An 18,476-nucleotide genomic window follows, 5' to 3' on the forward strand; every position below is an offset into this window, starting at 1 on the left:
GTAAAACCATCTTCAGGGCTGCCGACAGTGGGATTCGAACCCACTATCTCCCGGATGCGAGCTCATAGCTGCGCGCCTCTAACCGCACGGCCAACTCGCCCGGTGGGAAGGAAGCGACCGTGGCCTTAATTAAGGTACAGCCCCAGGATTTGCCTGGTGTGAAAATGGGAAACCACGGAAAACAATCTTCAGGGCTGCCGACAGTGCGGTTCGAACCCACTATCTTCCGAATACTGAATACTGGTCGCACTTAAGCGACTGCAGCTATCGAGCTCGGTACTCATTATATTCATAACATTTCTATACACATTTTGAAATAATGTATTTAGCAGTGGAAGCGTTTTCTGTTATTCAGTTGAGATGTTATTTTATGAGATATTCGTAAGAGGAAATCGATTTACAGTTTGAAATGTGACTAATCATTCTTCTCCTTCTTCGTCTGTTTACCCTCCAGGGTTGGTTTATCCCTCGGACTCAGCGAGGGATCCCACCTCTACAGCCTCAAGAGCAGTGTCCTGGAGCTTCAGACTCTGGGTCGGGGGATACAACTGGGGAGGATGACCAGTACCTCTCCTAGGCGGCCTCACCTGCTATGCTGAGCAGGGGCCTTGTGGTGGGTGGGTGGGGGGGGGATTGGAAGGGATAGACAAGGAAGTGGGAAGGAAGCAGTCTTGGTCTTAAGTTCGGTACCATCCCGGCATTTGCCTGGAGGAGAAGTGGGAAACCGCGGAAAACCACTTCCAGGAAGGCTGAGGAGAGAATGGAACGTCTCTCTACTCAGTTGACCTCCCGAAGCTGAGTGGACCCCATTCCAGCCCTCGTACCAGATTTCAAATGTCGTGGCAGAGCCGGGAATCGAATCCGTGCCTCTTGGGGGTGGTAGCTAATCACACTAACCACTACACCACAGAGGCGGACGACTAGTCATTCCACTAAATAAATAAAGAACTAAACCGGTAAATAGTACATGTGACATAAAAGTGTTTGTCTTATTCATCATTGATTGTATAGCATCTCGTCCTTAAAGAACTTCTTTAAAGATATTATTCTTTTTAAGAATGGAGAAGAAGTCAATGATAAATACAGGTTGACAGAGCGAGTTGGCCGTGCGGTTAGGGGCGCGCTGCTGTGAGCTTGCATCCGGGAGACAGTGGGTTCGAACCCCACTGTCGGCAGACCTGGAGAAGGCTATACCTTAATTAAGGCCACGGCCTCTTCCTTCCCATTCCTAGGCCTTTCCTATCCCATCGTCGCCATAAGAGCTGTCTGTGTCGGTGCGACGTAAAGCAAATAGTAACAAAAAGTATATTCAGGGATATGACAGGAACTGTCATCTGAAGCAAAAACTTCAAATGCCCTATTCCGAACGGTTTCCGAAAGAGAACACATTTAATGTACATTTGTTTTGCGGCTAGTGGCACGCACGCATGTCCCTTGCCACCCAACCTCTTTGACGTTTTATTCTAGCTCAAAGTAACTCGTTGCTTTCCACCTCTTTGCTCGGGATGACTTTCTGCCATTAAACTAGCCCATTGAAGGTGCAGTTGTTTATGGTGTGTTGTGGGTGAAGTAGTGCGAGGGACCGAGAGTGTATCAGAGAGAAGCATCGGTTAACTGTGTTTGTACACACGCTGGCTAAAATGCCACAAATCGGCACTAATGAAAAATATGCAGATATGGAGCATGTTCACGGCCTCTGGGATGGTAGTGCTTCTGCTGCTGTGAAGGTAGACTGTCGGCGCTTTTCGACACGTCGAATTCCTGATCTAGAGTGTTTACCAGAGTTTTCAGCTCACTAAACACAGGTATTCTTCCAAGATCTCACTTTTCTTCTGAATTTGTAGTTCAACAACTTGTGTAGGAACAGTAACACATTGTTGAAATGGTCCAGCCTGGTCCTGCTACCAGCACAGGGCGACTTTCTGCTCGTATCAGTGTCCCACGAATACGTGTATGGCGAACATTATATGCGGAAAATTTGTACCCATTTCAAAACGTCAAAGCGTGGTTTCCAATTTTTACAGCAGGCAAATACTGGGGCTGTACCTTAATTAAGGCCACGGCCGCTTCCTTCCCATTCCTAGGCCTTTCATATCCCATCGTCGCCATAACACCTATCTGTGTCGGTGCGACGTAAAGAAAAATACCAAAACAAAAAAAATCATCAAAGAGGTTGGGGTGGGGGGCATGACACATACGTGCTCGTCACTAGCCCAAAAAAAGAAGTACATTAAATGTGTTCTGTTTGGGAAACCATTCGGAATTGGGCATATGTCCATATGAAGTTTTTGCTTCAAATGATCGTTCATGTCATATCTCTGACCATTCCTCCTAGGACACGCTGTATGCCCCGTAGAATTTAGCGAATACTCGTGGTATAACATTCAATATTTGTTATATTTCAAATGCAGGTGAATGTATGGTCTGACAGAATAGCAGGATTCAAAACCTGAGTCCTACCTTGTAAAATAAAGCATTTAATAAATAGATGATAAATAAAGTTGAATATGAAATGAATGCAATGAAGATAATGATGATACGATGAATACAGGAATGATATTAGCGTTCGCAGGTCATATATGAATCCATACTCAGTTTCACGGTTGTAGCCTAACTAAGGAAATCAAGGCATTCATTCTCGTTTACACACACTACGTTAGCAAAATCTGTACAATACCATGTGTAACTGCGGTGTCAGTTTTGTTATAACTTATAGAAATTAATCGGGTGATATAATGGTTATTATTATTTTAAGAGGAAGAAAATGGGCAACCAATCACTATTGACACTAATCTTAGGTAGAAATGGAAGAATTCAGAACCTTCGAAGAAAGAGGATATCGGCAAAAGAAAGAGCTAAGAGGAAGCCTCACAAACCTAACACCGCCGGGATCAGAAGAGAACAAGTGTGGTCAAGGAGGTTCGAGAATGAAAATGTGAAACCTGAAAGAAGTAGGTGGAATCAATGTAAGGCTCAGATAGTGACCCTGTGGTCGCCAATCCACGCTCCCAAGATCAGAGCGACTGAGATTCCACCTTTCAGTTGCCCCTTACCTGGCAGGGGAAATCGGCTGGTATTGAGATTGATATCGAGTGTGGTGATATCGAGTGATATCAGTGGATTTTCACGAAATAAAACCGCGGTTCGAATCCTGGCCAATACAATGTGGGATTTTTGAAATGTCGTTCGCATTCTAGGTAAAGTTGGAGGTGCTATGGCTATGATTGCGATCTCGGTATCAACAGCTTGCTCACTTTTTTATCGACTAAATGTTGGTAAGTCTCCGAGTACATCCACCGAAAGATTTTTTTTTGCTAGTTGTTTTACGTCGCACCGACACAGATAGGTCTTATGGCGACGATGGGACAGGAAAGGGCTAGGAGTGGGAAGGAAGCGGCCTGGCCTTAATTAAGGTACAGCCCCAGCATTTGGCCTGGTGTGAAAATGGGAAACCACGGAAAACCATTTTCAGGGCTGCCGACAGTGGGGTTCGAACCTACTATCACCCGAATACTGGATACTGGCCGCACTTAAGCGACTGCAGCTATCGAGCTCGGTCCCCCCGAAAGAATGTTTATTGGTTAGTTAATACACAGAGATTTATTCTCACCTTTTTAGTGAAAGGATGTATGTCTATATTTTTACACAAACAACTGGCCAATCTGGAAGTCCCTGAATGGACTGCGGGCTGAAGTTGCGAGAACAAGGGACAAATTATATAGGTGGCATTTTCCGACCAAGACAGTCCTATGTGATTGTGGCGAATTTCAAACAACACAACATCTCTTATGTTGTCCGTTGTGTCCATCAGATGTAAAATGAATGATTTGACTGAAGCTAATTCAAGTGCTCTCAAAGTGACTAAGTTTCGAGCGTGTCTGAAGTCATTTGATGAACAAATTTTTGTGTACTTGTGTTCATTTCATGCTTCTTTTTTATGTTTTCATGTTTCATATTTTGTACTTCTGACACGAATAAATGAATAAATTAACGAGTTTATTCGTATTATTTTGCTATTTGCTTTGCGTCGCACCGACACTGACATAGAGAGGTCTTACGGCGACGATGTATTGTGGAAGGACTAGGAATGGGTAGGAAGCCATCATGGTCTTAAACAACGGACAACTCCAGCATTTGCGTGGTGTGAAAATGGGAAACCACGGAAAACCATCTTCAGGGTTGGTGGTAGTGGGGTTCGAACCCACTATCTCCCGAATGAGGGCAAGGATTACAATGAACTTATAAGTGATAAGATAATGAAAGTAGAAGATCGAGAAGGCATGCTTCGTGGGTTTTTACTGAACCGCGTTATCAGCTTCAGTGCACTACAGTGTCATGAACATATGCTCTGGTTCAAAACAAAATACCGTGGAATGTTCTTTTTGTCACTTACCATCAATAGGCAGGTCGATATAACAATGCAAAGCTTGCAAATAGGACCCTCGTGAATAAAAAAGGACATTCAGTAACAATTAACAATCAGTACATTGTATTGGTTCAATAGACTCTGAATAATATATCCAAACCCGCTAATGAGTAATTTACTTCCAATTAATAGTAGTGGAAGAGCTGTGCGGTTAGAGGCGCGCAGCTGTGAGCTTGCATCCGGAGTGGGTTCGAACTCCACTAACCGCAGCCCTGAAGATGGTTTTCCGTGGTTTGCCATTTTCGCACCAGGCAAATGCTGGGCTGTACCTTAATAAATTAAGGCCACGGCCGCTTCCTTCCCACTCCTAGCCCTTTCCTATCTTATCGTCTGCATAAGACCCATCTGTGTCGGTGCGACGTAAATCAAATTTTAAAAAATAGTAGTAGAAGAGCGGTGTTTAAAAGGAAATTAAAGAAGCAGTAAGTGAACGTTCCAGGTTCAGTTGAAAAGTACAACAACTCAAAAATTGAATTGTTCAAAACAATTAATCTGTTGAATACTGACGCCTTTCTACAATGAAATATAGAGTCTGGGTTCAAAGGATACAATACCTACAAAATGTCGAATATAGACTTGTAGTAGCATCGAACTGAGCCATCTACATGCGCTCAGTTCTTACAGTCGCGCGGCTGTGAGCTTGCATCCGGGAGATAGTAGGTTCGAATCCCACTATCGGCAGCCCTGAAGATGGTTTTCCGTGGTTTCCCATTTTCACACCAGGCAAATGCTGGGGGTGTACCTTAATTAAGGCCACGGCCGCTTCCTTGCAACTCCTAGGCCTTTCCTATCCCATTGTCGCCATAAGACCTATCTGTGTCGGTGCGACGTAAAGCCCCTAGCAAAAAAAAAAAAAAGTTCTTACAGTACCCGCCTAATTAGGTCGATCCGACCATTGTGTGCCGATCGAGGAGAAAATTGATGAAATATGAATACGTTAGTTAGGTACGAGCTTGTGGGCAGAAGTCGTTGCGATTGCAAAGATGGGCAACTCTGCAGAAGTCGTCAGACACAAGGAATGACCTGAACTATGATGAGCCAATGTGTCTCGCAGTTACATTTTGACTCGTTCTTCCAACCTCCAGTCCTTCTCCGCCCGGCAATTGATCCCGTTTCCATTATTTTGTGTGTGACGTTTGACCATTTTAACAGTGGTCAGGCTGTTGATCCACTTCCCCTTCGAGTTTCCTCCCTCTGATATTGGTCCTGTGCACGCTGAATACCTAGGTACACAGCGACTGGACGCAAATCACATTTTCTCCAGGACCGTATTACATCATCATCATCATCATCTGTTTACCCTCCAGGGTCGGCTTTTCCCTCGGACACAGCGAGGGATCCCACCTCTACCGCCTCAAGGGCAGTGTCCTGGAGCTTCAGACTCTTGGTCGGGGATACAACTGGGGAGAATGACCAGTACCTCGCCCAGGCGGCCTCACCTGCTATGCTGAACAGGGGCCTTGTGGAGGGATGGGAAGATTGGAAGGGATAGGCAAGGAAGAGGGAAGGAAGCGGCCGTGGCCTTATGTTAGGCACCATCCCGGCATTCGCCTGGAGGAGAAGTGGGAAACCACGGAAAACCACTTCCAGGATGGCTGAGGTGGGAATCGAACCCACCTCTACTCAGTTGACCTCCCGAGGCTGAGTGGACCCCGTTCCAGCCCTCATGCCACTTTTCAAATTTCGTGGCAGAGCCGGGAATCGAACCCGGGCCTCCGGGGGTGGCAGCTAATCACACTAACCACTACACCACAGAGGCGGACACCGTATTACATAATTACGTGAAGTGTATCAAGCTATACACTGACATCGTCTACGACCGAATCAAAGAGACGCAAAGGAGTCATAAAGCAAACCCTGCAATCAGGCGGGACAAACGTAGAAGGAGGAGGCCGGTTTGAGTGGCTCAGATGGTTGAGGCGCTGGCTTTCTGACCCAAACTTGGCAGGTTCGATCCTGGCTCAGTCCGGTGGTATTTGAAGGTGCTCAAATTCGTCAGCCTCGTGTCGGTAGATTTACTGGCACGTAAAAGAACTCCTGCGGGACTAAATTCTAGCACCTCGGCGTCTCCGACAACCGTAAAAGTAGCCAGTGGGACGTAAATCAATTATTATTATTATTACAAGAAGAAGAAAAAGGAGAAAAAGAAGTATTTACTTCTCAAACTAAAGAAAAATAATCTCTATAAGCAACTTTAAAACTTGTGTGACTATGAATATTGGACAGAAGACCGGACAAGTTACGAATATGCCATTTGTGCTGTTCACAATGTCTTCAAAAATCAGGTGAACTTTTAGTGAACCATCATGTACAATAGATGTCATGAAATACGCCGTCCAACAACCACAGGTTGTGATGAAGTGAATAAAGAGAGGAACTGGGCCAAGCCATAAATGCCATTTTAGACGAGGTCTACGTCCGATATAAACCTTGAAATACTCCTACAGAAGTCCACACAAAGTCTCAAATCACAGTTATATTGCAAAGCCACTTTCTTGGTATCTAGGAATCATGAAACGTCAGAATCCATTAAATACCGGATAAATTTCTCCCTTCACACATTATTATTATTTACTAGCAAATGCACCTGTGCTTCGCTACGGTATTCTACAATGTATACGGATTTTTGCGTAAATCGCTGTAAAACAGTGAGTAAGATTATACTAAATTGCATGCCTCTTAGCACTATCCTAGAAACAAAACAGGGAGGACGGAATACGTTGTTTCCGATGTAAGGTAGGCATTGGGGAAGTTTTGAGGACAATGCCAGGCCACATTTCCTACTGCCAGTCAAATAGAGTTCAGGAGTTTCTACTATAACGGAGATAACAATAGATATGGAGAGTTTTCATTATAAGGATAAACCCTTTTTCGTAATGCAAGTCTCAGTCGAGTTCGAACGATTTGATTATAACCGAAAACTGCATCGCTATCTAACGTATCAACAATCGAGAAACGACAATAAGTCATACGACCAAACTTGTTGATCTCTCCAACTAGAAGGGTGATTATGCTATCTGTTTTGTAATACGACTTACCGTTTAGCCACAAATTATCCCGAAACGAAGGTCTGCACCGTCATTAAAACTGCATCCATATTTCGATATTTTCCGGGGACAAAAGTTATACATTTGCATAGCTTGGAATATTTCCTCAAATGAAAGAGTGCCCAGGTTTCGGGATTAGCACTCGCATACGTACGGAATAATTAAGGAGGAAAGTAATGCAGTTAAGAAAGTTGAAATGGAAACAAAATAGGATTATAACTGAGGACATCCGGATAAGAAAAATATGTAAATACCAAGTGGATATATTGGAAAATCAAATGTCCCTCAATAAATTATGCTGGTGTGAGTTACGGATATAAGAAAGCGGTAACAGAGGAGAAATTTGCACACAGGGATTCTTAGGTAATCAGATAAGAAGGTGACTAATGGTGTTATTACTTCAGCTATTCGAGGAAGGTTATAACCTCCAGTGATATTCCGCCAATATCCCGCAGAATGGGTTTTGGCGTCTCTCTTGCTTTCTGAACAAGAAACAACTACAGGAATGATGACGAAAATGGCAATACGTTACTTCCCTGCTGGCAAGCAGACAGAGACGTTGCCATGGTAACCTGTAGGTTCGTTGTCGGTCTGTCGGTCACTCAATGCAGAGCATGATACCCGCAGAAAATAGTAATTTTCTCCGTCATTTGAAGAGTAAGATAAATTATGAACATAACAAAAGTTGTTTATAATGAAGAGACGTTTCACTTACAGTCCACGGACTTTACAGAAAATCAATAGTACTGTATAAGAGAAAATGGAGGAAAACTTTCCTGGTTTTCCTATAAACCACCGTCTATTAAAATATTTTTAAATAATATACAAATAAAAACCTTCCCTGGGATGAGTATACTCTAAATATGACGTTTGGTCGAGATCTATTTAGCCGTTTCAGCGTGATGGTGCAACAGACAGACAGACATACAGACAGACAGACAGACAGACAGACAGACACGAAAAATAAAATCCGCTGATTCGGTCTTGAGTTTCGCTTTCAGTCGGTAGGTTCCATCAGGGAACACTCTTGGCTCATGAATTTTCCAGAGGATACGTCTTTCGCTTTTTCCAAGTCATCCATGATGCCCTTCCTGTTCATCAGTAAGGTTTCCGCAGCATATAAGAACTGGGATCTGACGACAGTTTTGTAATGGCATATTTTGGCGTCCTTCGTAATGCACTTCTTGTTGTAACGGTTTCGCAACAGATGGTATGTTGCGTTGAGTTTGGCGCATCTGTCTAAGATGGAGATTCCGTCTCTACCATTGGGGTGACCCATTCGCCAAGATATCGGAATCGATTGACTTGTTGTATGTTTCCATCAATGGTCGTCAACGGAGCTTTCCCGGGGTGCTTTCTCTCGAAGTACTTGGTCTTGTATGATACACTGACTGACAGAGCAAATGCAACACCAAGAAGGAGTGGTTCGAAAGGGATGAAAGTTGGGGAAAAAACAGAGACGGCACGGACGAATAATTGATGTTTATTTCAAACCGATATGCAGGTTACACAATGCGCACGGCATCGACTCAGTAGGATGTAGGACCACCGCGAGCGGCGATGCACGCAGAAACACGTCGAGGTACAGAGTCAATAAGAGTGCGGATGGTGTCCTGAGGGATGGTTCTCCATTCTCTGTCAACCATTTGCCACAGTTGGTCGTCCGTACGAGGCTGGGGCAGAGTTAGCAAACGGCGTCCAATGAGATCCCACACGTGTTCGGTTGGTGAGAGATCCGGAGAGTACGCTGGCCACGGAAGCATCTGTACACCTCGTAGAGCCTGTTGGGAGATGCGAGTAGTGTGTGGGCGGGCATTATCCTGCTGAAACAGAGCATTGGGCAGCCCCTGAAGGTACGGGAGTGCCACCGGCCGCAGCACATGCTGCACGTAGCGGTGGGCATTTAACGTGCCTTGAATACTCACTAGAGGTGACGTGGAATCATACGCAATAGCGCCCCAAACCATGATGCCGCGTTGTCTAGCGGTAGGGCGCTCTACAGTTACTGCCGGATTTGACCTTTCTCCACGCCGACGCCACACTCGTCTGCGGTGACTATCACTGACAGAACAGAAGCGTGACTCATCGGAGAACACGACGTTCCGCCATTCCCTCATCCAAGTCGCTCTAGCCCGGCACCATGCCAGGCGTGCACGTCTATGCTGTGGAGTCAATGGTAGTCTTCTGAGCGGACGCCGGGAGTGCAGGCCTCCTTCAACCAATCGACGGGAAATTGTTCTGGTCGATATTGGAACAGCCAGGGTGTCTTGCACATGCTGAAGAATGGCGGTTGACGTGGCGTGCGGGGCTGCCACCGCTTGGCGGCGGATGCGCCGATCCTCGCGTGCTGACGTCACTCGGGCTGCGCCTGGACCCCTCGCACGTGCCACATGTCCCTGCGCCAACCATCTTCGCCACAGGCGCTGCACCGTGGACACATCCCTATGGGTATCGGCTGCGATTTGACGAAGCGACCAACCTGCCCTTCTCAGCCCGATCACCATACCCCTCGTAAAGTCGTCTGTCTGCTGGAAATGCCTCCGTTGACGGCGGCCTGGCATTCTTAGCTATACACGTGTCCTGTGGCACACGACAACACGTTCTACAATGACTGTCGGCTGAGAAATCACGGTACGAAGTGGGCCATTCGCCAACGCCGTGTCCCATTTATCGTTCGCTACGTGCGCAGCACAGCGGCGCATTTCACATCATGAGCATACCTCAGTGACGTCAGTCTACCCTGCAATTGGCATAAAGTTCTGACCACTCCGTCTTGGTGTTGCATTTGCTCTGTCAGTCAGTGTATTTGCAGTCCCGTTTTCGCCGCTGTCTCGTGTAGGAATTGAATAGCAACTGCAGCAACCTTCGGGTTGCTGGTTACGATTGCGATGTCATTTGCGACTGCGAAGATCTTGATCTCGATCTGACTTCCTTTAAAGTTAAAAATTTCCAATCCAGAGTCCTTATCCGTGCATACCAACTGTTGAACTAATCGGGAACACTCATGGTCAATATATATCATGCCTGAGATCTATCGGAATACTCGAGGATGAAACTGCAACTTTCCATTTTGGATTGCTGCATTGCTGCTTTCAAGGCTTCAGGATTGTTCCGCGTACGATACTTATCGATATCGGATGTGGTTGGCTGGAAATCGATAGTTGGAATTACTACAGTAGGTACTTGAATGAATGGACGTATTTTAATGTACAACATAAAGTGACGACACAAGTAATTAGCGTATTATAGTACCATCGAACAATAAATACATTATGTTACTTTGCCATAGCTGACTCGAGCGATCCTCAGCTTAGCTGTCCTGAACCTCTTTGCCACGGCATATGATTACTGGATGGCATTCTTCGTATATCTACTAGAGACAGTGAAAACGTGAGACTAATATATACAACGCAGTCTATCATCCAGTACAAATGACAGTAAAAAGGAATAATTCATTTGTTAACAAGAAATAGAGGGACCTTTATCACTCAAAACTTTTAGAAATCTCTTGCCTTTTACCACTGTATCATTTAATGTGTATTTCAAGTTTTTCTCGGAATTATTTAACCTATCTCAAAGACTTATGAATAATTGCTAGAATGGTTAACTAATATGTACAGAAAAGTTTGTGACAGTAAACTTTAAAATAGATTTTCAAATAAATGCATGATTGCGAAGTTTAGAAACAAATTTAATCAACATTGTTAGAAAAGGGAAATGGTGCCTGTTGTTCAACTAGTCAATGAGAATATTAACAACTAGAAAGTTTTAGTGACTGGCATTTTGAGGCGCTAACGAAAAGCCATCATTAGTAATGAACTATTGAAAGCCTGCCGTCTATTGAATGTGGTTATCAACAATACAGCCTGCAGCCCAGTTAATTACAAAACACATATACAGCGAGGTCGCACACACCCTCAAAGTAGCTAGTTTGAGAGGAGGCACGGGATTGAGTTCTGTACCAGTACATCTGAAAGGAAACGTCTGAAGTGATGTGAATACGCATCGTTACCAGAACACAAATATTTAGAGGATGTTCTCAACATGAGACTTTGCGAAAGCAACAGCCTGCACCGAGAGAGGATGTCCAGTAATATTTGTCATACAAGGAGAATGTGCAAGTAATTCGCTAACTGTTGTGGGTACAAAACAAAAACAAAAACAAAAACAAAAACAAAAACAAAAACAAAAACAAAAACCAAACCAAACCAAACCAAACCAAACCAAACCAAACCAAACCAAAACAAAACAAAACCAAACAAAACAAAAAACAAAAACAAAACAAAACACAAAAGCAATATGAAAATATAGAGACAAGAAAGAAAACGAATCCAAAAGCAATATGAAAGCAGAGAGACAAAAAAAGGGAAAAGAAATGAACATTGGAAATAGTACTTTTTCTTTATCTGTTTACCTTCCAGGATCGGTTTTTCCCTCGGACTCAGCGAGGGATCCCACCTCTACCGCCTCAAGGGCAGTGTGCTGGAGCTTCAGCCTCTGGGTCGGGGATACTAATGGGGAGGATGACCAGTACCTCGCCCAGGCGGCCTCATCTGCTATGCCGAACAGGGGCCTTGAGGGGGGATGGGAAGTTTAGAAAGGATGGACAAGGAAGAGGGAAGGAAGCGGCCGTAGCCTTAAGTTAGATACCATCCCCCCGTTCGCCAGGAGGAGAAGTGTGAAACCACGCAAAACTACTTCCAGGATGGCTGAGGTGGAAATCGAAACCACCTCTACTCAAGCATTAAATTTTAAATTAACGAGATAATATGACATTTTCCTAGAATACAGTATTGTACAATTTACACTAACAATTTTTTCTATTGGACATACAGATCTTTAATAAATTTAGATTGTTTACAAAATTCTATTTATTATATCTCCTGTACTTTCAAACATAGTCAGCTCATACACAGTATGTGGAATTACTTCAAATAATACTATACAACTGCTATAAGATTAAGATTTACATTGCATTATTTATTTATTTATTTATTTATTTATTTCTACCCATTTTGGAACCTAAGTAGCTTAACGACCTGCTGCGTCTTAACCAGAGCCCATTTTGCCACCGCTTTTCAGAGTGTCTGATGGGCCTTCACAGCTACCATAGCGGTCCCAGGGCCCTCGAAGTCCCCACTGTACTTCACCTCTACAGGCATTCGCCTACTTCGGCTGTCCATTCTCCGTAGACCAGAGGATGGAATTAATTTATTCACAACTTTTTTTATTTACAATAACATGCATTGGTCGAATGCCCTCTAACATTTATTTTCTCTGTTGCTGTTTATTCTCTTCTTGAATATCTGCACAGATTTTGGAAAAAGATCAAACACTACCCCTGGTAAACTGTTCCACTCCTTCACGCCCTTTCCAATGAACGAAACTTTACCCCAATCGCTTCTGCTAAATTTCCTACTAATTTTATACTTGTGGTATAATTATTTTCCAACTGAAGCCTGTCACGGATTTCTCCCCATGCTTCATCTCCTGTATGGGCTCTATATAATCCTATTAGTCTAGTGCTCTCTCTTCTCTTACTTAAAGTTTCCCACTCAAGTTTCTCTAACATTTGTGATACACTACTTATCCTCCTGAAATACCCTGTTACAAATCTTGCTGCTTTCCTTTGCACTCGATCTATTGGAATAGTTTATTCGGGACAATGTTCGAAACGTATTGAACTTGTTTAAACGATTTACGAAAATACGAGTGAAAATTATTGATAAGGAATCAGCCACATGGGCAACAGCCCTAAACGCAGATCAGCTGTGATTGATATTGGTGGACATTCTACGTTATTATATGAATTTCATAAATACAATTAATCTCCATTCATTTAGATGTGAGACCTGGTGAACAAACTGAGATGTACTACGAGTTCGACTGACGTGGTTTCTCATAAAACCTTTTATAACCGCACATGTGTACAGGTCATTCTGTGTTACCTGTAATATTTATGTATCAATCATTTCATTGTTACGGTGGACCGCCTAGACTTAAATATTTGAAAGGTAAATAAATAAATAAATAAATAAATAAATAAATAAATAAATAAATAAATAAATAAATAAATAAATAAATAATATCCCCTCGGACTGTTTTCGATCACAGTAATTTTGTTGTTTTGCTTGATTCTATGATAATAATAATAATTCCGTGTGGATATTTCTAGCCGAGTGCAGCCCTTGTAAGGCAGACCCTCCGATGAGGGTTGGCGGCATCTGCCATGTGTAGGAAACTGCGTGTTTTTGTGGTGGAGGATAGTGTTATGTGTGGTGTGTGAGTTGCAGGGATGTTGGGGACAGCACAAACACCCAGCCCCCGGGTCATTGGAATTAACCAATGAAGGTTAAAATCCCCGACCCGGCCGGGAATCGAACCCGGGACGCTCTGAACCGAAGGCCAGTTCGCTGGCCATTCAGCCAACGAGTCGGACGATTCGATGATGATGATGCTTGTTGTTTAAAGGGACCTACAGTAACATCTAGGGCATCGGCCCCTAATGGTACGAAATGTAATGACAATTTAAAATTCTTCCACTGACCAGGATTCAAAACGTGATGATGAAATATGAATGTAAAATAATCAGCGAATCCAACTTATAATATTAAAAGTAAAAAAAAAATAATCCAAAATCAATCTACTGACTAGAATTCAAGAGATGACGAAGAACAACGATTATGAACTTAAGACAATCAGTGGATCCGACCCACAATGCCTCACCTTCCAGGAAACTAACTTAAAAAAAATGGTGTAAATACCGACCAAGGGACTGTTTTTATAGCACACTTCTGAATCGATGATGCTTGTTGTCTAAAGGGGTCCAAAACCCAGGTCAACGGTCCCTCATAACGGTACTTATCGCTAGTAAGCTAGAACGATGGTATTTCTCATGTAAAGGTACTAATTACAAGTAACGTAGAATCACGGTGTTCCTCACATTATAGTACTACTCACAGGTAACGCAGACCTAAGGTATTACCCACATTATGGCGCAACTCATAGGCAACACAAACCCGTGATGTTTCTCACATGGTGGGTACTAAGCACAGGCAACGCAGACTCACAGCGTCACTCATATAGTGGTATTATCGTAGGCAACGCCCAGACCCGTGGTGTACCTCGAAACGCAGACCAATAATGTCCACAAGCAGACAGCCCCCTTATTTTTCCCTTGGGATATTCCAACCGTACGTGGACAGAGGGGGGGATACTATACACGGGTACTATAAACCCATAGTGATCCACCCACAGACCTGTGGTATTCCTCACATAGGGGTACTAATCGCAAGAAAAGTCGACACATGATGTTCCTCCCGTGATGGTACTAATCACAGCTAAGGTAGTCCGCCTCCTTAGCTAAATGGTTAGCGTGCTGGCCTTTGGTCACAGGGGTCCCGGGTTCGATCCGCGGCAAGGGCGAGAATTTTAACCTTAATTGGTAAATTTTGCTGGCACGGGGGCTAGGCGAGTGTCGTCTTCATCATCATTTCATCCTCATCACGACACGCAGGTCGCCTACGGGAGTCAAATCAAAAGACCTGCACCTGGCGAGCCGAACATGTCCTTGGACACTCCCGGCAGTAAAAGCCATACGCCATTTCATTTCATTTTAAGTTAACATTCAGTATCCCTTGGTCGCCCCTTTTAGTCGCCTCTTACGACAGGCAGAGGAAACTATGGATGTATTCTTCGTCTGCGTCCCCCACTCACACGGGGTTACTTGATTCGAGAACTGGGAACTATTCAAAGGAAATCAGCACGATTTGTTTTGGGTGATTTCTGACAAATGAATAGTGTTACGAAAATATTACAAATTGTGGGCTGGGAAGACTTTGGAGTAAGGAGACTACCTGCTCGACTAAGTGATATGTACCGAGTTCTCAGTGGAGAGATGGCGAGGAATGTCATTCGTAGAGGAATAAGTTTGAATGGAGTTGTTTAATTTAGGAAAGGAATTTAAGAAGACAAACTTGGGCAAATATTCGTTTATAAGAAGAGGCGATAGAGATTGGATTAATACTAAGGGAGATATTCGATCATTTTATAACTTCTTTGCTACTTGGGCAACAGCCCCAAGATGCAAATTGCCAAATATTGAAGTGAGGGCACCGTTGGGTGACCTTAATTAGGTACCAGTACCGGTGCGCTTTATTGTGCTCCTCGCCTGGTCTGTTCGGAAAAATAAGGTGGTGGTGGTGGTGGTGGTGATTGTTGTTTTAAGAGGAAGTACAACTAGGCAACCAACCTCTCTATATAACACTAATCAGAGGGAAAAATGGAAGGGATCCGACACTCCGAAAAATGAATATATCGGTCAAAGGAAGGCAAGGGCCACAAGGGCGTGAAATTGACAGATTCCCTAGCCCTTGCAAACCTAATAGCGTCGGGGTCGGAAAAATAAGAAAGATATTAAAGTTTATACGTGTTAATAATAATAATAATAATAATAATAATAATAATAATAATAATAATCATAATACAAATTTTGATTGATCTGTATTATGTAGTGCTGGAATCGGTTATTTTTTGGCGAAAGATTATTCATTCGCACGTTGGGTGTGATACCATGGCTGAAGGGCTAATTTAATTAATAAATATATGTTCCAGCGGCAAATGGTAGGCCATGCTTGAATGGTGACCCATCCAAACATTGACTATGCCCGGTGTTGCTTAAATTTTACCGGGGCTTGCCACTGGTTTGGTAGCAAAAGTATATGGATAAATGTTTTCGTGTGTCGGTCGTGGTCCGCCTCCGTGATGTACTGGTTAGTGTGATTAGCTGTCACCCCCGGAGGCCCAGGTTCGATTCGCCGCTCTGCCACGAAATTTGAAAAGTGGTATGAAGGCTGGAACGGGATCCACTCAGCCTCGGGAGGTCAAATGAGTAGAGGTGGGTTCGATTCCCACCTCAGCCATCCTGGAAGTGGTTTTCCGTGGTTTCCCACTTCTCCTCCAGGCAAATACCGGGAAGGTGCCTAACTTAAGGCCACGGCCGCTTCTTTCCCCCTTCCCTTCCCTTCCCTTCCCTTCCCTTCCCTTCCCTTCCCTTCCCTTCCCTTCCCTTCCCTTCCCTTCCCTTCCCTTCCCTTCCAATCTTCCCATCTCTCACAAGGCCCCTGTTCTGCATAGCAGCTGAGGCCGACTGGGCGAGGTACTGATCCTCCTCCCCAGTTGTAACTGCCCACCCAATGTCTCACGTTCTAAGACACTGCGCTTGAGGCGGTAGGGGTGGGATCCCTCCCCGAGTCCGAGGGAAAAACCAACCCTGGAGGGTAAACAGATTAAGAAGAAGAAGAAGTATAATAAGTGTCGCTCGTTTGACACCGTTATTAATTTAGAAGAAATAGTATGTGGAAATTTGCAGCATTGTGGTGATTGTCGTTGTTATGGCCCGCCTCGGCTGAGCCCAAGGGTCCGGTGCTTCTGTGGTAATTTCTTTAGAGGAAGTGAGAATTTTCGTATTGTTTTACTTGGCTTGGTGGGAAATAATGCTTGATTGGGGAGGGGGTCTGGTAATGTTTTAGGCTACTTGAATGGGTCGGTGGGGGAGGGTGGGGGGGGGGGGTAGGGGCGTGTTGTGGTCTGTTCTGGAACGAGATTAAGTGAGTAACTGAAGGAGGGTAGGTTTATTTGTGTCTTGGACGAGTGGGGTGGAGGGGTCGATGGTGGGTCCTGTGTTTGATGGTGCGGGTTCTGGGTTCGACGGTACAGTGACTGGGCGGCCTAGGAGTTGGGAAGGGGGTTGTGGATTGGGAAGGTTTAGGTGATGTGACTGCCTGTAGTGTGCTCTAATTGCCCATTTGAGAAATGGGCAGCGAGGGAACGAAGTGGCATGGCTGCCGTGGCAGTTGGTATACTTCAGTGATAAACGATGGTAAAGGGTGACCGAAGATCTCTTAAGATTTCGTTATATACATTGAATAAATCTCTGTATTTGTGATGTAGAAATGCATTTTGCAAGTTCACATACACTCCTCGCTTCCTTCAAGGAAAATGTGAAACATTTCTAAGTTAGGGAAAGCTGTTACTCTAACTTAATAAAGAAGTTGTGAGTAATTTGCTGACGAAGTTTCTCGTTTGAGGGTGGCAAGTAAACTTACTTGTCACTTACCTAACATAATTACGACCTGAGCGTCTTTCAACTATCGCACGGTTTATACATAACTGAGAGCATGAAGGTAGTGTGAACGTCATCAAAGATTCAGTGGACGCAAGTAATTATAATGATATGAATATACTTCAAGTTTCTTCAAATTCGGCCATTTGTAGAGAGATCGGAGGACCGTCCCAGTTGGATCATTTAATAACTATGGGTAGAGCCCTGACCGGATACACAACATATTATCTGCATTAGCACTTCCTTCATCCGCACCCGCATCCACGAATGGTTATCCTCGGTTATTGTAAATATTTAACTACAGTATATTATAGGTTATCCAAGATATGGAAACGAGTAGATCTGTTAACATAGTACATAGGCCTGATACCTGACACCAGATCCCCCACAATCACAGGTTTATGAGAGTTTTTCTCTTGGACAACTACTGACGTATTGACCTGTGTTCCTTCCTTCCATTAATTGCTGGCAGGATCCAGTTAGGTTATGGTCAGATTTACGTGTTTAAGGTCTCAAGGTTATTTATATACAACCTGCGACAATAAAGTTGGGCGAATTAAGTCAGAACGGTCGATCCGGAAACACTGGCGACACACAACGCTGCACCTGCATAGCAGCAGCTTTTGACCACCTGCTCCCAACGTTGTTCAGTTGAGCATCGTGTGTGTGCAATGTAAGACCGGTTCGATACGGTGTGTGTTTAGTGCGTTGATTCTGAATTGCGAACGGGAACCTGAACGACCAAAAGATCAATGAAAACGTGTTCTCGTCTTGTGCCACATCACTTGACGGGCGATCAGAAGAAGGCATGTTTAGAGGCTTCACAGGATTTTGTCGAAACGGCGGATGCGACACCAAATTTCTTGGACTGTGTTGTCAC

The sequence above is a fragment of the Anabrus simplex genome, chromosome 4 (assembly GCF_040414725.1).
Source record: "Anabrus simplex isolate iqAnaSimp1 chromosome 4, ASM4041472v1, whole genome shotgun sequence".
Lineage (NCBI taxonomy): Eukaryota > Metazoa > Arthropoda > Insecta > Orthoptera > Tettigoniidae > Anabrus > Anabrus simplex.